At 35.5% G+C, this 25040-nt stretch overlaps 2 long non-coding RNA genes across 3 annotated transcripts; both read right to left on the bottom strand.

Annotated features, from left to right (window-relative positions):
• Window positions 1-432: 432 nt before the first annotated feature.
• LOC125658746 (uncharacterized) lies at window positions 433-11910 on the bottom strand. 2 transcript variants are annotated; one of them, XR_007363789.2, is made up of 5 exons: window positions 11787-11910; window positions 4903-4948; window positions 2993-3048; window positions 2567-2704; window positions 433-1710 (listed from the first exon to the last, which is right to left on the bottom strand). It is a non-coding gene; the product is annotated as an uncharacterized LOC125658746 (long non-coding RNA). The 2 variants fall into 2 exon arrangements; XR_007363788.2 differs by lacking the exon at window positions 433-1710 and adding an exon at window positions 1727-2398.
• A 9703-nt stretch (window positions 11911-21613) lies between these two features.
• On the bottom strand, window positions 21614-24240 carry LOC125659735 (uncharacterized). The gene is made up of 3 exons (XR_007364186.2): window positions 24045-24240; window positions 23829-23934; window positions 21614-21855 (listed from the first exon to the last, which is right to left on the bottom strand). It is a non-coding gene; the product is annotated as an uncharacterized LOC125659735 (long non-coding RNA).
• Window positions 24241-25040: the final 800 nt, after the last annotated feature.

Genomic DNA, 25040 nt, shown 5'->3' with positions numbered 1-25040 from the left:
AAATTGAAACATGATTTTAAAGAATTTCGTCGTTTTAAACGAACCTGTGAGTATAAGTTGGAATACCATGTGTGGAATTAAAGCCAAAGTCTTCTAAATTAAAACAGCTTTTATAAATGGGCCTTAGGAAGAAAATATCTTGTTACAAGCTTTGTCAAATGAACCTGTATTGTAAATATTCCGCATGTAATCTATGTAATGAACTCTTTATTGTAAATATTCCGCATGTAATCTATGTAATGAACTCTTTATTGTAAATATTCCGCATGTAATCTATGTAATGAACTCTTTATTGTACATATTCCGCATGTAATCTATCTAATGAACTCTTTCAAACTTGATAAATTACGTAGTATACGAGACGACCATGCAAAAGTAACATGGAAAAGAGGTATAAAAGTAAGACATGCTTTCAAATGGTTGACACCTAAAATCAGTATACCATATATAATTGTGGTGGTAAAGTCTGAAATACATGTTAACAAATATTATCAAAAAATCTTTTCAGATTCTCCATCGACGTTTTCCCATGATCCTGTGGAAGGATTCCATCACGTTCGCCTCCCAACTGATTCAATTTACGAGAACTTATTCTGTGTATAGTCAACTTCTAATCCGACGCAGGCTACTGGCATATAAATTGATTTTACAGGGGTTTCAAAACTTTCATCTAAAGTCAGCAATTCGCAAAATTCTATGGTTGTTCTAATGATACTCTCTGCAAATACAGCCACTCAATAGGTCAAATGATGTCTGAGATGTGCCATAGCAATTTTAGGTCGTTCTTTACTCATTGATGTTGATTATGGATTACTCCATCTACCTGATCAATAAGGAGAGCACCCGGCGGGTGTGACCGATAAGCAGGGAACGCTGACTGCTTCCAGGCGCCTGACCCCACCTCTGGTATTTCCAGGGGCCTGTGTTTGCCCTGTTCGTAAATGTCTGTCTTTACAGGATTTATTAGATTGGTCTCTGTTCGTTATATTCACTTATGTCTTCTTGTAAACTTCGTTACTATTAACGTGTCACTTATTTCTATTTCAATTCCACTTTCAAAGATCTCACATTGTATTGACAAAACTCAAGGATTGATCTTATTTGCTGATGATGCTACATTGCACTATCCTAATAAAAGATATTGTGCAATCACAACTATCTGATTTATAAGAGTTTGAATGTTGGTATCTGAAAAATCAAATGATCAATTTACACTCTTACAACTGAAAAAACCCCACTCTGTTTATACATTAACAATTGACTATAATACAATTATGCATGTAAATTCCATGTGTATCTTTACAATGTAGATTCTCTCTGTTTATCTTTAGAATGTAAAGTGTCTCTTTGTATCTCTACAATGTAAAACAATGTAAAACATCCATGTTACATAGAAATAAGAAATATTATCAACGCATATCAGAAAGTGATTGTACAATATCTAAATATTGAACTTTAATTTGAGGAAATGTCCATACATGTATATTTCAAATTGACCTAGTTGATAAACTTTCAGTCAGAACAACTGAGTTCCTTTCAAAGATTCCTAAAGATGAATCTGGCATTATAACTCACAATTATTGATTTAGTAACTTAAACAGATATATCCGCTTGTAAAATAGCTGTCAGGTTTGCGTCCAGACCATATGGATATCCTACTTCATTGTCTTTAAATGTGTGTAATTCACGTTCAGGGTAATATCATTTTCCCTTAAAAACAAATTCATTCACAAAGTTATTTCAATACAGTGAAATTCAACTGTGGATTATTTTACCAGTACATTACTTCAATACTACTTAAATGCAGCATCGAAAAACTGATCGTAAACCACATCATTCTTTATGTATCTAGTTCTATGCTGTAATATGATGTTAGAATCTGCAGTTTATTATGATTGATGTGTATGTTTCCTGTCATGTGTACAGTGGTGTGCTAAAGCCCTGCACCAGTCAAACGAACGTCTAACAATAAATATGTATACAGTGGTGTGCTAAAGCCCTGTACTAATCAAACGAACGTCTAACAATAAATATGTGTACAGAGGTATGCTAAAGCCCTGCATCAATCAAATGAACGTCTAACAATAAACATGTGAACGATGGTGTGCTAAAGCCCTGCACCAATCAAATGAACGTCTACCAATAAAAATATTATCATTATTATGTAAAATTTTATTGTTGATGTCCTTAAAAAATTATCTAATATTTAGTTCTTGTTTTAAAAAAAATTCTAAATATTAAAAATTACACACAATATAGTTATATGAAAAGGAATTCTCAAACAAGGTAACACTGGTTAGTAGTAAATAAAATCTGAATGAACGTCTACCAATAAACCATCATCATTGTTATGCAAAACTTTCCTGTTGATGTTCTTTGGAAATCTATCTAATATATACTTTAAAAAAAAAAACAAGTCTAAGTATTAGAAATTGCACACATTATAATTATGTGAAAAGGAATTCTCAAACAAGGTAGTTACTAGTACATAAAATCTGTACATAAAAACATGAAAACAGCCATTTTAAAATACTCTATTTCTTGATCTTTATCTAGGAATTCATACCTGTCACATAGGTACATCCATTGACATGATCACAGAGGGATATGTTACAAGTTTCACATTCTGAGATACACTTTTTTCCATAAAAACCTGGTGGACATATTTGAGAACAATTGTAATCAAAATATCCCGATGGACACTCTGAAAGAAAACACAATACCATTTTTAGGTCACGATTTTGAAATCAAATATTTTAGTGCAGATAGATTTGTTATTGCTTATGATATGGAGCTCTTTAAAATAAGCAAATCAAACATGAAAATAATATAGTGGGGACTACTCATCACGACCGTTTTATAAAAAATAAATGCTTCGAATAACCATATTTCTTCTCATCTCAACACATGTACGTAATTCATATCATTGAAGCTTGAGGTGTTTTCAAATGAAAGGTGCAGATAACGAAGAGTTATATCTGATTTTAAATACCTCTGCATTTGTTACCATCGCTGTAATAGTTAAGACAGCATCCGTTGTCGTTATCCCTTAAAAACAAAATCCGAAAAATTTACAATTCAAAATCAAAATAACTTACTCAGGTTGTAAGAGTAATCTATTGGGAATCGAGCTATCCGGAGGAGGGTTCATTTTAGAAATATTTCAGTTTAATCTGATTGTATGAAAATGCGAACATTTAACGTTGTCTGACGCGTTTCATATCAAGTTGTACGAGTATTCTATTGGGAATCGAGCTGTCCGTTCATTTTAAAAATACTTGACTTAATCTGATTGTTTGAAAATTTTTCCTTTAAAGTCAGCACTTTGCAAATTCTATGGTTGTTATGATGATTTATTTAAAAATGCAACCTGCCATTGAGTCAGATAGTGTCTTACGTTTCATATCAATTGTTAGGCCGTTCTTTACATACTGATTTTGAAACAATCTTCCTAGACACTTGAGTCCACATATGGTATGTCCAGGGGTCCGTGTTTGCCCTACTATTAATTTGTATTGTTTGCAGGAATCATGAGATTGATATCTTTCCGTTATATTCACTTTTCCATTGTGTTTCACTTTTAAAATGTACAAACTGAAATTTTAACTTTCTAAACAAATGAAACCAATGGCAATATTCAAATTCATTTTAATGAGGAAGGACTTTTAATAAACCTTGATTGTGATCTCATTTGCAGATACAACCTGTCATTATGTTGAGTGAAAAGCTGAAGAAAACGAACAGTATTCAATCTCATAACTCCTATAAGGAATAGAAAATACATAGTTGGGCCAACACGAGCCCCTGGATATATCACAGGTGCCTAGTAGTGATAAACATCCCCAAATGACCGGTCACACCCGCCGTGAGCCCTATATCTTGATCAGGTAAAAGAAGTAATCCGTAATCAAAATTAGTGTGTCAAGAACGGCCTAACAATCGGTATGAAAGACGTCAGACAGCATTTGACCCAATTACAGGTTGTATGAATGTTGTCTGACCTTTATATATACTGATTTTTATTGTTGTGGATTATTCCGTGTACCTGATCGATATAGAGGGTTACTGGTGGTTGTGACCCGTCAACAGAGGATGTTTACTCTTCCTAACGACCCGTTCCTAACTCTGGTGTTTCCATAGAGTCTGTTTTTGCCAAACATCAATATTTGTCCTATTCTCAACTTTGTATTCTCTAAGTGTATGATTCCTGTGTGTCATTTGCTTGTCGTAACAGGCGACTAAATGGGGCGGTCATACGGATGAGACCGCAAAAACCGAGATCCCGCGTCACAGCAGGTGTGGCACGATAAAGATCCCTCCCTGCTCAATGACCATAGGCGCCGAGCATAGGTCTAAATTTTGCAGCCCTTCACCGGCGGTGGTGACGTCTCCGTATGAGTGAAATATTCTCGAGAGGGACATTAAACAATATTCAATCAATCAATCCCCTTTGTTCGTCAAAAATTAATTAGTCAAGAAGGACATGACTTTTATCCTCTCCTGTAGAACTTCCAAACCTTTTGTCCGATGACAGATTTTCTGTTAATCTTTAAACCCCATTGACGAATCTGAATCTACATTACTTGATGCTTGCAAATTGAGAAATTGGCCTCTTATAGTTGTTGAAAAGAAAATTAGTAAAGAATGTCCCAGTTGGTGATTATCAGCTAATGGTCCCCTACGACCTGTTGGTGTTTCTTCAGAGGGTCCATTCTGTGTGAAGTTTACAGACAGACAAACAACGGATGAACTCCAATTACAAAAGCCTGGAGTTTCCAGTTGTCTAGAGTACATTCTATTTAATATGACCCATAATAATAAGTAATTTTAGCTCATTTTAAGTGTCTTTAATTTGACTTGTTTTAATATAATCATTTTTTTTTTCAATATTTCAGTACTTACGGGCAACTTCCAGGTTTAGCAGTTGTTGTTCCTACTGGTACCGAAGCTAAAACCCAGATAAAACCATATAAGAACATGTCAATAAACGCAGACATTTATGAGTATCAGCGAACAAATATTTATCACGTACGGATACGGAAATTATTTCCACTTTTATAAATAACTTTATCAATAATTGGACATGCACTTCCATAGCTAAACCGTTATATTCGAGACTTCTTCATTGCGGAATATATAATATTCATATAACAAAAACAAAAAAATAAATAAATTGAAACCACTTGCACATGATTGCATAAACATTTTTAAAGATATCCTTTCTTGATATTTCCATGTCGGGTCGTTTTGATTACTTCCCCTGTACATAAGGTGGTACTAACTCTCTAAAACATGACCTTTATTGTCCTGTAGTTGTGTCAACAAAACTATATATCACTTGTTTGATTGATCCTCAATTTCTATATACTGCATTCTTATACACAGTATTCGTTTTAGAAGGTATCTTCAACACAATCACACATTTTTGTTGTTTTAGTCAAGTTACTGAATGGTTGCATTAAAACAAATTCAAAGCCACCCGAGATGCATGTACAATGCAATATGTTCAAGTACATTCAAATCGCACATAACGTCGTGTGTAGTTCACAAAATTCGCTAGACACAGTACACTATAAGCTATATTCATGTTATAGATATTTTCATAAGGTCATGTTACATGTACTTCATTATCATAATCCTACATAAAAAGATAGAAATAACACTATGTGTTTGTGAAACACTGATGCACTGTATGACAGCAAAGTAATTCCAATACCAGAAGAAAAGAAAAGTTTTGTCACAAGGAATACATGTGTAAAATTTATGACCAAGCTTAAAGGTTTTGCAGACAGACAGACAGATGGATAGACCCACAAATTAAATGTCTCCGGATCTTCAATTAAGGGGGTATGAAAAGTTGTGGTGGACTATCTTTGTATACTTCGTTTTTGTTGGAGAGAGGAAATAATATTGAAATACTGTAAGTTCTTAGTTGGAGTTACTAGTATATACCCCTTCATGTTCTTGACGCTGGGGTTAGTTCATACCGAGTATCGAAAAGGCTCTGAATACAAACAAACCCTTATTTTCACTTCGAAATTTTAATGTAAATATGCTACAAAACATAGTGCAGTTAAACTTTCTGAATTCTTCATAGGTATTTGATCTAATACTCTATAATCGATGAACCTGTGGTTTCTACCACAAACGATTTTACATGTATATATCTTAACTATATGTGACACTACTAGAGTAATAATGATTAAGAAATAAGATATTTTTTTTAGTTTCATTGGGGGTATGAAATGATATTGGTAATGTGATCAAATCCGAAGGGCTTTATAGTAGATTTGATCACATACTAATTTCATGTCATCTCCCAATGAAACTCTAAAAATGACATCTGATTTCTTATATTTCTATTTCTGTTATTTTCAGTTATATTTTTATCGATCTTTCATGTTTCTGTAGCAAATGAAAGGTAAAGATAACGAACAGTGATCAATCTCAGAATTCCTATAAGGAATACAAAATAAAGAGTTGGGCAAACAAGGACCCCTGGACATACCAGAGGTGGGATCAGGTGTCTAGAAAGAGTAAGCTGGGCTAACACGGACCCCTAGACATACCAGAGATGGGATCAGGTGCCTAGGAAGAGTAAGCATCCCCTGTCGACCGGTTACACTCTTATTGAGCCTTATGTCTCGATCAGATAAACGGAGTAATCCGTAGTCAGAATCAGTGTGCAAAGGTGGCCTAACAATTGGTGTGAAACACGTCAGAAATAACGATAAGACAACACAAGATATGGTTCGTTAGATTTTCATTAAAATATTCAATTTCAAAGGATTAGAAATGATAAAACTGCTGTAAAATAAGAGAAAATAGAGCATCAACTCAGTTGAAGACAAAACGAGCGAAGAAAACTACATTCGGAATATGATTTGGTCGATCAACAATGGCGAAACACTGACGTTGGTCTACTTGAAGCTGAAAACGCAATTGTTGAACACAGATTTCGACAGAAATTCAGAGGATCTCACAGAAACGATGGAGGATGGGTGGAGCAAGTTTACGTTAAGTTTTTGGTCAGCTTTTTGCAAGTTTTGAAAAGGAACAACGGCACTTTCACCGTCAGGACTCGTGCTAGTAACATTATACTGACAGATTTAGACGAAGTGCTGGGCGGTTACTTTTCTTTACCTCCATGGCGTGTAAGAGGAGACAACACGAATTAACAAAGAATTTGTGTTTACGTGACAAATTTCTGTTGTATGGCTTAAAAATCTGTAATTTTGTCATCCAAAACTGACATCATGTATTTCAGTAATAATACTAGTACTCAATTATTTCAATCACTTTTTGACCATCCAAAAGTCACATAGAGATGTGATTGGTAATCAAATAAATACTGTCTTGCAAGACAATAATTCTTCCTTATATATTTCTTTACATTAAAGCAGTTATCTAACGTAGTTTTATTAGGATTATCTTGTTTTTGTACAAAATAAATATTTTTATTAGTCATTGATATATATTCCTATGGCAGCGAAAGATTTTGAGAAAAAAAAATGTTGTCATCACTTTCACAGCTAATGCCCCTTTAACATAATTTTTCGAGCCTCGAAACCAGCCTCGCTCATGGCTGTGATGACTGTTGCGCAAAATCAACAGGATATCATCAACGTAAAATAAATAGACCTATAATTTAGCTTCCATTTCTTTGCCTCCATTATAAAAATCATCGTTTGAATTCGCTACATTTCAGAAGTTGCATTTTAGTTGCAGGTGGTACTTAAAACAATACAAGTGGTCGGTATCTTAAAATGTTTCGGGAATTTTATTACTTGATTAAATCCCAGTCTGTTTACAAAATAAACTCTGTATAGATATTCTAATGCGTGCTTTTCATATTTTATTTCTATTATGATGTCATTGCATACTCAAAAAGCCAGTACAAATGCCTCGTATAATTTTGAAGCGGCGTTTGTATTCATACCCAAGAAAGTTTGATTACTCGACCGACTTTATGTATACTTTAAACTCGACTTTATGGCAAACGGGACAATTTCAGCTTCTCCATCGTCAACTTGCCATATTTATGTAGCAATATGCCATTATCACCTGCATATAGTGTTTATATCTCTCAACTGATTCGAGCTTGTTCTACGTATTGTCAGTTTTTAAATCGAGGTAAGCCACTGACAAACAAGTTGATGGTACAGTCTCCCAACTGATTCGATACGTTAGAGTTTGTTCTGCGTACGGTCAGTTTTTATATCGAAACAGGCTACTGAGAAACAAGGTGCTATTTCAGAGGTTTCAACAGTCTTGTTTAAAGTCAGTAGTTTGCAAATTCTATGGTCGGTCTATCGATTTGGTTTGCCAATACAACCTGTCAGTGCTCTGAATTCTGTCTGACCGATTGTTAGGCCTTTCTTTACACACAGATTTGGAGTAAAGATTACTCCGTTTACCTGATCAAGATATAGGGCTCACGGCGGTTGTGACCAGTCAACAGGGGATGCTTACTCCTCCTGGGTACCTGATCCCACCTCTGGTGTGTCCAGGGGTCCGTATTTGCCCAACTCTTAAGGTATTCGATGTATAATGATCATATCTCATATCTAATAAATGGATGGTGGAATATTTGTAGTCATGGTATCATTTTGAAGGGTTCATCAAATAAAAATAATCCACCATAGGAATTTTCAAAATTTTGTTTCCTGTTTGATTTATTTCACCTAGAATTTAACATTGAAGTATATGAGAAAAGCATGTTTTATTACAATATTTTAAAAACAAATTATATTTTTATACTAATCTCTTGGTAGAAAGTTACATACACTTTCTTTTCATGAAAATATGAAATAAAATTAATCATTGACCACACACATTTTTAGAAAATTAAATTTTTCTTAATTTTACAAAGGGCAGACAACTCTTCCAAAAACTCTTAAGTGCAAAAAGGTCAGCTTCTAATCATTTACCAGTCATGTGAATTTCATCTTCTTCACTTTCATCATTATTTAACAATAAACTTTTATGTTTATCTAAATCCTTCAGAATTGTTCATTATCCTTTCATTATACATGGAATACCTTAATGTATTCCTTATCAGAGTCATGAACACCGATATTGCCTGTATAGCCCTTATGATGGTTTCTATTTCTTTTACATAATTATGTATATTTTCATTCAATTTTTACAGTATATTCATACACTGTGGAATCATCATTGTTCGTGGATTTCGTGGGTCACTCTTAAACACGAACTTACGTGTCCTCAAACCAAGTAGAGTCATCTCTCCTAGTAGCGTTGTATACCTTACGAACGAAATTACGTCCCCACGAACCAGCAAAACTTTGTTTACCCACGAACATTGGCCCCCAACGAATTAAAACGATTCCGCAGTAACTATAAACATTGACAGTTCTAGTTAAATACGCACACGATATGATAACGTTGTGATTATGTATAGAGAGAATATTTATAATTAGGCATATAGCCGGTCATCCTGTCCTATGTATCAGCTCCAGGGACGCCCGATCTGTTTTAGGTTGTGTTAGAAAATGCGCATGGGGAAATGAGAAATCATTTCTATTGTTTCGGTAGAATCATTCCTTATTAGTAACATATATATAGGTCCCGAATAAAAGACTTGAAAAATATATATGAATAGAATTTAGATTTCCGTGTGTTTCTTTGGAAATGCTCTAGTAGTTCAGAATATTTGAAATTTGTGCGGTTGATTTGATGCCGTGCATCGAAATTATCTTGCCCATAATGATATAGGTATTAACTTCCTTATTGAAGACATACTTAAGTCTGATAGAATACAATAATACAACTCTGTATTTCGTTGGAATTTCTACAGTACGCTTCTTTCATTGTTGTTACCAAGGATCATTTTTATTGCATGTCATGTTCTCAACAGTTAGGGCCTTTCGTCTGAAGCGAGCTCGTATGAACATCACTGTACAATTTAGTATCGTTATTTTTTATTCAACTTCAAATTCACTTTTAACAGGAAGTTGCTTTAAACTATGGATATGTCTGATAACTTTTTTTTAAAAATATAAAACACCTCTCCCACTCCAAATGCAATGTGATAAATAATTTGAAGGAATAAATATAAGCATGTGGTCTGATGTCGTTCAGAATTTCTTTGTTATGGACTATACATGTATTTGTGGTGGATGTATCTACAATCATCTAAAAAAAATATATTTTCAATTTTTTTTTAGATCATTATATAAATGGAGTATCATCGATTACAAGATCAAATAAATGTTCAATGCTAATTACAAATGTGCAGGTGGATCATGAATGAAAACTTAATTTACGACAATTGATATCATAAAAAAAAGTGTTGAAATAATGCGATTCAATGAGAAAATGATGTTCTTAGAATTGAGGAAAATATGCACTTATACTGACTTATCTCTGAATCATCAGCAAAGATATCAATTTCATCTTCTTTCTCTATTAGATAAAGGTTGTCAACTGGTTATTCTTAAAAGATGTCAAGCTACTACGATTACTTAACAGGCGCTCATGATTTGCCTCATTTTACATTAATGATATTTTGATGCAATAAAGTCATTACTGGTTGATCACTGTTCGTTATTTTCACTTTTTTAGGTCACCTAAGCCAAAGGCTCAAGTGAGCTTTTCTGATCAAAATGTGTCCGTTGTCGTCGTCGTCGTCGTAAACATTTCACATTTTTGACCAGAACCACTGAGCCAATTTCAACCGAACTTGAGCAAAAGCATTCTTGGGTGAAGGGCTTTCAAGTTTGTTCAAATGAAGGGCCATGTCTCTTTCAAAGGGGAGGTAATCACAAAAATGCAATAATAGGGTGGGGTCATTTAAAAATCTCCTTCTCAAGAACCACTGAGCCAGAAAAGCTGAGATTTACATGAAAGCTTCCTGACATAGTGCAGATTTAAATTTGTTAAAATCATGCCCCCAGGGGGTAGGATGGGGCCACAAGTGGTAATCAAAGTTTTGCCTACAAATACATATATGTATATAGAGAAAATCTTTAAAAATGTTCTTCTCAAAAACTACTAGGCCAGGAAAGTGGAAATTTACAAGGAGTAAGATGAGGCGACGATTGGGGATCAATTTTTATATACAAATATATAGGAAAAATCATTAAAAATCTTATTCTGAAAAACCACTGGGCCAGAAAAGTTTACATTCACATAAAAGCTTCTTGACCTAGACCAGATTCAATTTTGAAAAAAAAAATCGTATCCCCGGGAGTAGATTGGGATCGCAATAGGGATCAAAGTTTTACATGCCAATATATAGGAATTCTTTTTTAAATATGAGCCAAGGTGACTCAGGTGAGTGATGTGGCCCATGGGCCACTTGTCATTATTATCCTTTTTGTTCCATTTCATAAGATTTCTACATTATGTAATATGTTCAGGAGTCCTCCGTTTTGTATGAAAAAATTGTGTAAAAATATCAATTGTCTAAATGGTGTATATTTTTCATATCTGTAAATTATGTAGATTTAGTTTAAGCGCAAAAGAATCATTTCAGTAGCTTTACAAAAGTTGACATCGCTTCAATAAGAATATAAAATCAAATAAAATGTGCATGATTACATATTTCTTGTCAATTTTGCAATATCTTGTTCTGAAGATACAGTGCAGAATACATCAACAGCGCTCACACATGGACTTCTGTGTTAATGTTTTTAAAAATTGAAATTATATCATAGATTGCTTCTAATAACATCTGATAATTACAGTTACCTCAACTGAAGGAATTCAATACATGTAATTTCATAGTCACATGTTGGCATTTCCAAGCAGCATCCGAAACTTACCAGCAGGGCAACCTGTCACGTGATTACACAGCTTTGGTATACATGAATACTTTTGTAAACAGAGACTGCCATACAGCCCAGCCGGACACTTCGTCAAGCAGTCGCCAAAATATCCCAGGTCACAGTTTATCAGAATTCAAATTAATCCGAGTTAAGTCAGACACACAAAATGACGTAGTAAAGATATAAAACACACTGCAAAGTGACCGAAATATCACTGTGGGTTTTATTTTTCAAACAGTTTAGGTTTAGGTTTTAAACAATTTAGGTATTCGTGTAAATGTTGATGTACATGTAATTTCTCTTTTCTGTGATCGTACTTACCTTTACATCCATTACCGACAAGATGATAATTATTACAGCACACGACTGGGGTTGAGTTCCTGTCAAATTGTATAAATAGCAAAATAGAATAGGTAAAATCTCCACTAACGGAAATATCCAAATTTTGATTATTTCATACTTGTAAGCTTTTGATGAAAAAGTGAAGATAATGAACAGAGATCAATTTTATAACTCATGTGAGGAAAACAAAATCAAGAGTTGGGCAAACCCGGACCCCTAGGCACGCTAGGGGTGGTATTAGGTGTCCAGGAAGAGTAAGCATCTCCAGTCGACCGGCTACACCCGCCATAAACCCCACATCCAGATCAAGCAAACGGAAACATTCGTAGCCAAGATCAATCAATCTGATGACGACTTTGAAAGGATAGCTAGTTTGCGTTTTTAATCCGTTTTTAGGACGTGAAGTATTTTCTTTCCAATTTTTCTTTCTAAACCTCCTTGATACTGGTCTGTATACTAGTATTTCCCTATTTCACACCAAGAGTTTTCAGGTACAAGTATATCCCAGAAATCGTGTATAATGTTGATTTGTATAACAGAAAGCTCTACATGTATATACATCATTTTTGTCTATTAAAGGTAAAACATGTATATGTTTTCCTTACTGTTTGCATAAAACACAAGAAGCAATACAAAAAGTCATTCCAGAAAACAAATTGTATCTGACTCAATTTGGTTGACATAACACACAACTTTGTCCTAATGGAGGTAAAAATGTTTGTACTTACGAACATAATTATTCCTGTTGACTGAAGATATACAGTTTGGCCGAAATAAGTGAAGGTCTTTAAATATAATAAATACACAGCGAAGTTAGGCATAGCCCGCCGACAAAGTCTCCTGTCAACACGCACTGTTGTTTTCTGTAACTGTTTAGATTTGAAAGACAACACACAAGTAAAGGAGAATTCAAGTGTTTTCTATTATTTCTGAAAGCTACATCCTCTTTCCGTACAAATGGTTTAAGAGAAGGGTGCTGCAACATCTGGCTTTGGTTATGTTACATGGGATATAGTAAAATATACGTACTGTATATCATTGTAATTTGTTATACTTTAATTTACATTAGATGAATTTGATTGGGTTAGAATTTGATTGGTTTAGAATTGGATTGGTTTAGAAACATTTGTTTGAGTTAAAAGGCACTGTTACGCCACTGCGGGTATAAACCACGCCCTCCGGGTAAAATTACATAGCAACGGTTGACAATGCATGACGACGGGTAACAGTATAAAAATTGTTCACTGCGAAGAAAGTTTGCACGTACGGTTCACCGTTTAGAATATACTAAAAACATCGAGTATAACACACAAGATATTGCATGTTTTGTAGGTTAACAAGTGAAATTGTCAAGGTCCCTTGAAAAAAACATTCAGCTTCGCCTCGGTCAGCACTGTTTTTTCGCGGGGAGACAATTTCACCTTTACTCTACAAAACGTAATAGAATACGACATGCATTACTGCTGTCTGACGTGTTTCATGTCAATTGTTAAGGGGTTCTTTACACACTGATTTTAACTACGGATTACTCTGTTTACCTGATCAAGATATAGGGTCGACAGGGAATGCTTACTCCTCTTGGGCACCTGAACCCACCTCTGGTGTGTCCAGGGGTCAGTGTTTGCCCAACTATCTATTTTGTATTGCTTATAGGAGTTATGAGATTGATCACTGTTCGTTATCTTCACCTTTCATAATTGAGATTATTTGAGTTTATATTAAATAGTCCGTATTAATTTTGATACACCCTGTAGGTCGGGTCTACGTGACTTTAGCGGCTAGATGGTACAAGTTAATTTGTATGCACTACGTCACACTCGGTACTCCCTGTGATCGAACCCATTCATTACACTTTTTCCAACCGAAGCAGCAACGTGGTTTTTGTATTAGAGGCGGAAACCAAGCACATGGCCGAAGTTTTTTCTCCCCTTTTTGGATGTATTCCCTACACATAGCTTTTTGACAATTTTTCCTGCATTAGGAATGCCACCAAAAAAACGAGCAGCGACCCAGAGCTCCCCGGCCAGGGGGTCGGGATGAAACGTAATCGTCGGACAACAGCTCAACTCCGGGAACGAAGTCCAAATCACAGGGTCACACCTTGGACGGATCGACTAGCCCCTGCAGAGGGGCAGCCACAGCCCCCTGAGGAGGTCCCTCGATTCCCAATCGATAATACATGTACACCGGATAACCCGGGTGAGTCTTGCAATTTTTTGTTGAACCAAGCGGCATATTTACCCTTGGCTTTACCTTGTCAAATTACATCTGCATGCGATGATATCGGCAGTCATGTCTCGCTTAAACTCAAGCAAAAAATATGGGAGGGGGGATTTATTGATCTGTCTGTCCTACTCAAATCTGCTATGGAATTGGAGCAATTTGAGTCCCACGGGGATTTACAACTTGTCAATGGCAAGCTATGCGTAGTCAAGCGCCAACTTAACTCCTTTTTGAGCATAGAAAAGTGGACATCAGCCTTCATGATTTACATGAGCATTGTACTTCAACATAGTCAAACGGCCCAAGAAATGCTTAAGTACATGCGAGATATATATTATAAGGCTTGCAGCTAATCGTTCACAAAATTGGCAAAAGTATGACGACCAATTCCGACTCCGTAAGGCCTCCAACCCTGCTATGTCTTGGGGCAAAATTCACAGCGAATTCTGGTTGATGTACATAAACAACCAATAAAATTTCTCTCATCCCTAGAAGGTGTCAAGCGGTTTATAGGTGTCTCAATATATGAAGACTTCCTATATCTTACCAATTATTTGTTAAAGTCTTTCGTGCTTTAACATCAGTATGTCGCTCGCCTTTTTTTTCCTTTTTTTTTAATCATGTCTTATTTTTTTTCAGCAGCCTTTTCATTGGCATTTTTACGGTTTGCGCAGTCAGTAAGTTTTGTCATCGTCGATTCCACAAGTTTCTCAAAACCAGCTAGGTCAAGCGTTGGTATTTTCACATAGGTCCAAGACCAACCAAACCGGCAAACCCCTAGTTTGTCAAATTATCTGCCCAACACTACTAATTAAGGCATATGTATAGCCCCCCTCCTATTACTTATATATTGCACTTTTCATGCTGATGGCACTCCTACGACACGTTTTCAGTACCGAGAAGATATTGGCATGTTGCCCATAGTTGCATGATAAAAATTCATGGCTAACCAGGTTAGAGGTTTGTACATTGGACACAACCATGTCATCAAGGCTACTGAGATTGAGTTGTTCCGAACAGATGGCATTCGTCTGTATGTCGGTCCTGGGAAATGAATTATTTCTCAACAATATCAAGCGACCTTGGAATTTTTTATTTTTTTAATATTTTTTTTTCTTTCTTTCTTTTTCTTCAAATGTCAAGGTTTTTCTTACCCGCCGCACAAGTAATTTATCATTTCGTGCTTGTTGCTGTTTGCCAATTGTGCGTTTACTGTAATTTTTGTGCACCTCCACTTTCAAGTACTGTGGTTTGGTCAAATGACTTATTCTTATCCATGTAATTCTTTATTGTATTTTGAGTTTCACTCAATTTTTAATCCTACAAGTTTTTTGTGGGGGACATTGTTCCAATGTCTGTGGCCGAACTGGGGAGTCGATAATGGTATGTGATGACTGTTTCTGCTCCAAAACCAGGTTGTTTCCCCCACCTGCTTCTAAAGCAGGGGGCAATTTACAGTACTAAAAGTCGTACAAGTTAAAACAAGTAAACTAATAGTGGGGCCACCACCGGGGACGGTTGGGCCCACATCCACCTAACTTCAGTGAGGGGATGCTACAGTCTGATGCATGTTTGGGGCTTATGTCCAACATGATAATGTACATACCAGGTAGCACTGCAGGAGACAGGGTGAGAAGGGTGGGTCTCGCTTACCTCCTTAGAACGCTGGCGTCCGTTCAGGTCTGGGCACTGAATGTTTTACTCGCCCCCCCCCCCCAGTGTACCCCTTACAAGTTAAGTTAAACTGGCTCACTGGGTGACTCCCCTGTTACCCCACAAAATTTTCACATGCGGCCGATATTGTCCATTTCAGTATATCCCGAATGTGTCATTGCTGTTATATGAATAAATTGGTAAACGTTGCTTGTGTCTGTTATTCACTGCAATGAGTCATGGACTGTTATTACAGCCAGTTTTTTTGGTTTTATCTATCAGGCGGATTCTTTAATTAATGATAAAACAATTAAAAACAGATACATTTGTAATGATAAAACAATTAAGGACAGATAATTTTGTATTTCTCATCGAAGTTATGAGATTGATCACTGTTCGTTATCATCACCTTTCCATGCTTACATTATTGTAATAAACGCCATACATTATTGTAATACACACCATACATTATTGTAATACACGTCATACACTATTGTAATACACGTCATACACTTTTGTAATACACGCCATGCATTATTGTAATACACGCCGAACATTATTGTAATACACGCCATACATTATTGTAATACACGCCATACATTATTGTAATACACGCCATACATTATTGTAATACACGCCGAACATTATTGTAATACACACCATGCATTATTGTAATACACGCCATACATTATTGTAATACACGCCATACATTATTGTAATACACGCCGAACATTATTGTAATACACGCCATGCATTATTGTAATACACGCCATACATTATTGTAATACACGCCGAACATTATTGTAATACACGCCATACATTATTGTAATACACGCCGAACATTATTGTAATACACGCCGAACATTATTGTAATACACACCATGCATTATTGTAATACACGCCATACATTATTGTAATACACGCCATACATTATTGTAATACACGCCGAACATTATTGTAATACACACCATGCATTATTGTAATACACGTCATACATTATTGTAATACACGTCATACATTATTATAATACATGCCATATATTTTTGTAATACACGCCTACAATTCTCCGTGACCGAGTGGTTAGAGCATCGCACTCAAAATCACAGGGCCTCTCATCTCTGTTGGCGCGGGTTCGAATCCCTCTCGGACCGGTAAGTGAGAAAGTTTCCCAGTTTACTTTCGGAAGGTCGGTGGTCAGACTTCCCAGGTACATTGTATCTGAGTTCTCTCTTCCACCAATAAAAACTGGGCACCACCAGATTACTGAAAAATTGTTGAGTGTGACGAAAAACATCAACCAATCTATATCTATGTAATACATGCCATACATTATTGCAATACACGCCATACATTATTGTAATACACGCCATGCACTATTATAATACACGCCAAACATTATTGTAATACACGCCATACATTGTTGTAATACACGCCATACATTATTGTAATACAAGCAATACAGTATTATAATACACGCCATACACTATTGTAGTACACACCATACATTATTGTAATACACGCCATACATTATTGTAATACATGCCATACATTATTGCAATACACGCCATACATTATTGTAATTGTAATTAAAAGATTTATTAGCGCCCTATCAACATTAGTTATCTAAAGCGCTTTACAAATGTGAGAGAAATGATAATATAAAATCGATGTGCACGTACCTGTGAATCAAATATTCTTAGTGTTAGAATTAAAATCCAATATTACTATTATTTATATATAGCGCCTAATGTATTGATATAATTCCAATGTTATTTATTACAATTGTTTTGATTGGACAAAAATAAAGCTGAACAAGAGTTTATACATCAATAAATCCGAAAACGCGATGTATTTATACACGCCGGAAAACAAATAACATAGTGCGGGGAAACTATTCAAATTTTTGCAATTGTAAATAAAGTGAATGAATTGGAATTATAAGAATCAAACATTCTTTTTGAAGAATTTATCGATGTGTAAACTCCGGACATTTTACTCACAAACTTAACATAAAAGTGCTTCGCACTTTTATTCAGTTTGTGAGTAAAATGTCCGGAGTTTACACATCGATAAATTCTTCAAAAAGATTGTTTAATCCTATAATAATTACCCTAATAACATATAAAACAATTTAAAACAACCCTTAGGAATAATTAAATACATAGAAAGGACATAAGTATAATAACAAACTACAGTTCAAATAGCAACTGAAGGGTTATTTTCTCTCTCTTTTAAATGTAAGAGCAATGTAAATGTTACTTGACAAAATCTATTCCGAAAAATTATATTAGTCTAAACAAAATGTAGATTGTAAACGATATAAATATAATAAAAAATTACAGTTCAAGTAGCAACTGTAGGGTTTTGTTTTTGTTTGTGTATGTGTGTGCGTGGTTGTGCGTGCGTGCGTGTGTGTGTGTGTGTGTGTGTGCGTGCGTGCGTGCGTGCGTGCGTGCGTGCGTGTGTGTGTGTGTGTGTGTGTGTGTGCGTGCGTGCGCGCGCACGTGTGTAAAGATATGTAACAGTACTATATGAGCTGTAATGTAAAGCACTAAGTGTGTAAAAGAAAATCACAAATTAAAAGCTACTCTAAAAGATGGGCTTTGTGGTCCACTTTAAAACTAGACAGTGAAGTACATTGTCTGAGTTTAAAAGGCAGAGATTGTTACGTTATTGCAATACTTGTTATAAATTACTTTACTGCACTTTATACAGTATAATGTGATTATACCATACACATTCAGCAACCATCAATTACTAGACTAAGTATGTGGTTGACTTGTATGTTATTTAAAAATGAATTTCCTTTGAAGATACATGAAGGTGTGAAATGCGACGCTTAACGCCCCCGTACTTTTCATGAAGCGCAAACACTCTCCATGAAGTTTGCAAACATGAAGCGTGCAGTTCATACTCCCGTGCATTTTCAAAAATAAATTTTATATTCCGTACTTAAATTCTATTTTATTTCTGTCAGATTCCCAGCCGTTGAAAATAAAAGTATTATATCTATCAAGATTCATACGCACATTTTGATAAACCGCGGCGTATTCACGAGGAAAGGACTATCGTTACAGCTTATAGAGAAATCAAAGGCAAAGGTTAAAAATGTGTATATTCTGACCGAATTGTTCCTCCCGATAGCGAAAACAATTATAATTATGAATAACGAGATCTAGCCTTTGTCCAACTGTCAGTATAGATAGAGACAACACCTCAACGACATTATGTGGCCAATATAGTTTCTAAAATTGTCGCCGCTTGAGTTTTGCAACACCCAAACTGTTCTGGGTAGGTACTCCTTTGCATTTCATCGTCAGAGATATCACGTTGTGGTATTTCTAACAATGACAAAGGGGTGCTTAGATACTTATGAATTATTTCAATGAAAGGTGAAGATCTCATTATTCCTATAAGCAATACAAAATAGATAGTTGGGCAAACACAGACCCCTGGACACACCAGAGGTGAGATCAGGTGCCTGGGAGGAGTAAACATCTCCCGTTGACCGGTCACACCCGCTGTGAGCCCCATATCCTGATCAGGTAAACGGAGTTATCCGTAGTCAAAATCAGTGTGCCAAGAACGGCTTAACAATCGGTATGAAACACGTCAGACAGCATTTGACACAATGCGAGGTTGTATTGACGAACTAGATCGTTATAACGACCATAGAATTTGCGAAATGCTTACTTCAATTGAGAATGTTGAAACCCCTGTACCATCAACTTCTTTGTCAGTACATTGCCTTGAATTAAAAACTGACCGTACGCAGAACAAACTCTAACGTATCGAATCAGTTGAGAATTATAAACACCATATGCAGGTGATAATGGAATATTGCTACATAAATGTGGGAAGTTGACGATGGAGAAGCTGAAATTATCCCGTTTGTCATACAGTTGAGTTGTCAGTTTGCCATTAATGTCTACTTTCAATAAAATATCGAAGTATGAAGCAGAAGTGGATGACTTTGTGGTGTCTTTTATTTCGAGTTCACAGGGACCAACATATGAATGGAAGTTGTTATTGATAATAAACAAAACGTCATCGATATATCTAAATGTCGAGTTGAAGGCCACAGGAAGAGATTTTTTCTTCTCACGTAGAAGTTTTTGAATAAATTCTGCTTCATATGAATATAGGAACATGTCAGCTAACAAAGGAGCATGATGAACCCATGGGAATTCCAACAATAGGATGCAATAATTGTTTCTATATGTACAGATATCATATCTAAGCAATTTTCATCATGGTAAGGAAGTTATTATTTCATTTCCTAATAGTGTGTTCTCAAATGTGTGGGGGTCATGATTTGATGCCAAATTTATATCACCAATGAATCTATCTATCTAGTCTGTCTGTCTATCTATCTATCTATCTATCTATCTATCTATCTATTTATCTAATACCGATCTAATCTATATCAAGGACTTATTTTATTCACACACACAGAAATATATATGTAAACATATTCTGTAATTTGAGTATACAACTGAATGATATTTCATTGCGTCATTCATGAGAGGTGAAGATAACAAACAGTGATCAATCTAATAGCTCTTATAAGCAATACAAAATAGATAGTTGGGCAAACACCAGAGGTGAAATCAGGTGACTAGGAGGAGAAAGCATCCCCTGTCGATCGGTCACACCCGATATAAACCCTATATCCTGATCAGGTAAAGATAGTTATCCGTAGTCAGAATCAGTGTGCCAAAAACGGCATAACAATAGGTATGGAACACTTCAGACAACATTTGACCCGATGATAGGTTGTATTGACGAACTAGATCGTTATAACGACCATAGAATTAGCAAAATGCTGACTTCAATTGAGACTGTTGAAACCCCTGTACCATCAACTTGTTTGTCAGTAGCTTGCCTTGATTTAAAAACTGAGCATACGCAGAAGAAGCTCTTGCATATCGAATTAGTTGAGAGATATAAACACCATATGCAGGTAATAATGGAATATTGTTACATAAATATGGGAAGTTGACGACGGAGATGCTGAAATCATCCCGATTGTCATAAAGTTGAGTTGTCAGTTCGTCATTAATGTCTACTTTCAATAAAATAATTATGAAGTAGAGGTTGACGACTCTGTGATGTCTTTTATTTCGAGCTCATATAATTAGTAACAACGTTTCAGTTGAGTTGGAGTTTTGTTTTGTTTGCTTCAATCGAAAACAAAGTCATGTTTGCCTGGATTGGTTGACAAGCCTGAGGACATTTTTATCACATACCCTGTAATCAGTGTTCATATAGACGTTTGACAGCGAAGATAGATAGCCAAATAAAACTAAATTTTATGTTTATAAAAAGATTTAAACAATTTTATTGACAATTTAAAGGTCACGTTGATTCAGACCAAAGTACAAAAGTTACAAAATTGTTGTCTTTCTTCATCTGAACAAACTTTACATAAGCTACGTTCTAGAGGTGTAACTGCACTGATCCGTCGGCCGTTTTCAAATTTTCAAAGAGTTTTCAAATTCTAAAGTAAAATATCCGCAAATTTCTAAAATCAACTACCCATTAGATGAACTAAAACACACAACATAATGCAGTGTTGCCATGGAGAAACCAGCACTAGTGACAACGTCGTGAATATGCTTTATTGAGATCGCATATTGACAAACATTCAGGAGATCTGATTAACATGTCTTTATTCTATAATGAATATTCATTATGAGTCAGTGTCTATCGGAATCTGCATTAGTTCTGTGTCCAATTCGCGCATTCTGAAATGCCGTCCACATTGCTCACAAGCGTATCTTCACAACGCGGAGGTTTCCTCAGTGTGCATCACTCCACCCGCAATGGTCCGACATTGTAACCAATTCTGAAACAGATGAAATGGTATCGTACATGTGTTTATCGTGACGTACAGTTAGAACTGTTCAACCATGTACATACATGTAGCGATATTTTGTATGAGCCAAAGTTCTTTACACTAGAAAGCATTACTCCATTGGTCATCAAACATGAAATATTTGTTGATGATAGATATACAATGTAAATATGTACAGTGAACAAGCATTATTCGATATTGTAGTCTATGAGAACATTTGATGGATTTTATTGTTGTTAAACTCTAAAATCTAAATAAAAACATACCGTGAGTGGTGTTAGTTTCGTGGTGGTAAAAGTTCGTGGTTTTTCACGTTGGTCTAATTGCGATGGTTTTATTTTCGCGTCAAATTTGATGACAAACATATATATTTTGTTCAAAATGTATTGTGTCACTCTTGCAAAATGGTTGCGGTTGTTTTAATTTCGCAATCATTTCCCCACTTACAGTATATTTCAATTAGTTTTGTAAAGATGGTTTGTTTCTGTGTTTATACGTTGCTTTTCCGTTCCAGAAATTTTTAAACTCATATTCAGACCTCATCGATTGTTAGTGAAGTGCCACACATTTTGACCCTCGTCTTGACGCTCCGGGGTCGTAGCCGTGTGGGTTCTCTAACATACCAACGCCTACCGTCGCACATCATCTCCGTTTTTAGGTCATAACCAAGAAACCTGTAACTTTCTCTTCTAAATGCCCAGTGCATGGCAAACACACTCGTAGTCCAAGTTACACGTATTGGAGTTGATAGGGCGTCAAAATTGAGAGTCGAACCCGGGGTCTTCCAGTTTGTAAAGCAAGCGCCCTAACCACTGCGCCAGCAAAGACCGGCATTAACAAGCAATTAGAAGAACTTGAAATATTGTAGAGAAACAGATTCTGGTCTAGATGATTAATGTAACAGTCCTACAATTTACAATGTAGCAATGTTCAAGGTCATTGATAATTATATAGAGCAATGTTCATCATTTCGATTTTTCTAAAATCCTTTTCGTAAATTTTATATCTATTCCAATAAGGATGGAGGACATATTGGAATGTATTGGAAATAGCTATCGATTAATTATTTGGTCAAACTGAAGTGTTTTAAGTGTGTTATTTATCAAACTAACACAACTACTCTAATTTTGAAGTATCAATTCATTTCCACTTTTCATTTCGAAGTATAAATACAATATATGCATATCTAGATATGCTATGATTTCAAGGCCTATACTTGATAACATCTTAACGTGGTACCAAGCTTTCGTTTATTTGATGAATGATTGATTGGTTCTACAATGTTCAACGTCCTACTCGAAAATTTCTCACTCAATTTAGATCTATCCTCTGCGCATACGGCTTTTGCACAGGGAGAGATCTTTATCGTGTCGCACCTATTGTGACACAGGGCCTCGGTGTTTGAGGTCTTCTCCGAAGGACCTCCCAATTTAGTCGCCTTTTACGACAAGCAAGGGGTACTGAGGACATATTCTAACCCGGATCCCCAAAGGCGTATTTCATAAAAGAAATCATGTCCATTATTGTATCTGATGTAAACAGCCCTTTTGAGTACACAAGTGTCGCATATTGCTTTTTTATTCAAATGCTAAAATACTTGTATTTCCTCAACATTATCCTTCTAGAAAATAAAAAAAAAGGAGCGCGGATTTGGACAAACAAAACTTCCCATCATCTGTACAGGAAACACACATTGATTGCACGACCACTCAATGTTTCCGGTATAAAATACGGCTTGAACAATTTCAAATCAAAATACCACCAAAACATGGCGGGGGAAAATGACTTTATGCTGTTGTAATTTTGAATTTAAGTCATTTTATTCACATTGGGAGATATATAAAACACTTGGCAGCACCACATCCAATTGAGCTTTTATCATATGATTTTTATAATTAAGCGAAGACCCTTAGAACGGGCTCAGACGTAAGTTGATTTACAATGATAAGTTTTTAGCCACTCACCCACAGCAATCTAAATATCCACGTTTACAGGTACACCGGAAACAGCTGTCTAAGTCATACCGAGTCTTCCCTCTGCCAATCACTTCCCCTCTCTCATCCACACAACCTAGGTAAAGGAGAGATGCTGAACAGATTAATGCATAGCAAGCACATTTGATGTTTACAAAACAAAGATAGCCACTTCACAATGGCGGAGTGATATTTAAAGTTTTTTACCATAGACATTTCTTGGAGGTTGTGGGACGTAGAAATATGACCCCTCCGTCAGCCAAACGAACCGGGATACGATCATAAACACACACACCAGCTACTGAGCCACCACGACCTATTGGTGTTTCTTAAGCGAAAAGTTTACAGACAAACAACGGGCAAACTCTGATTACAAAAGCCTGAAGTTTTCAGTTATCTTGATTACATTCTATTTGATGTGGCCCATGATAATAAGTAATTTTAGATTGTAATTATCTGCAATAGATCATCATTTTAGGTGCCTTTGCATTTTTAATATCAATCCCACATATCGTTTTTTTTCCCTTTAAACAAATTTCAATTATCAGACAATATCCAACTTCAGCAGTTGTTTTTCCTACAGTACCTGAAGCTAAAAGCCAGATAAGACCATGAAAGCACATGTCAATATACGCAGACATTTATAAGAATGAGCTAATGAATACCTATCACTCACAGAAAAGGAAATTATTTCCACTTTTATAATTACCTTTATAAAAAAAAATTGCACATGACCTTCCATAGATAAAACGTTATATTTAGGACTTCCTCATTGCGGAATGAATGTGGATTCTGCTCTCATATATGATATATAATACGTAAAAAACAAAAATTATTTTGAAACCATTTACAAATAATCGAATAAAACATTTCCACAGATGTCCTTTTTAGATAATTCTTTGCTATGGCGGACCGTTTTGTTTACTTCCGGTGTGCATATGACTGTCTGGCGTAATATTACTCTTTAACATTGTCATATATTTGTGCTAACAACTTTCATTTTATTCATCCTTAATTTCTATATACTGAGTCCATGTAATCGTTTTAGAAATGTTCATCAACACAATAACCTATTTTTACTGTGTTAGTAAAGTTACTTACTGATTGCATTAAATCAAATTCAGAGCCACCGCGATACAATGCAGTAAATTTAAGTACATTCGAATCGTGTATAGTTTACTTAATAAGCTAGACATAGTACAC

Source organism: Ostrea edulis, chromosome 9 (assembly GCF_947568905.1).
Source record: "Ostrea edulis chromosome 9, xbOstEdul1.1, whole genome shotgun sequence".
Lineage (NCBI taxonomy): Eukaryota > Metazoa > Mollusca > Bivalvia > Ostreida > Ostreidae > Ostrea > Ostrea edulis.
This window is presented reverse-complemented; position numbering and strand designations above follow the sequence as displayed.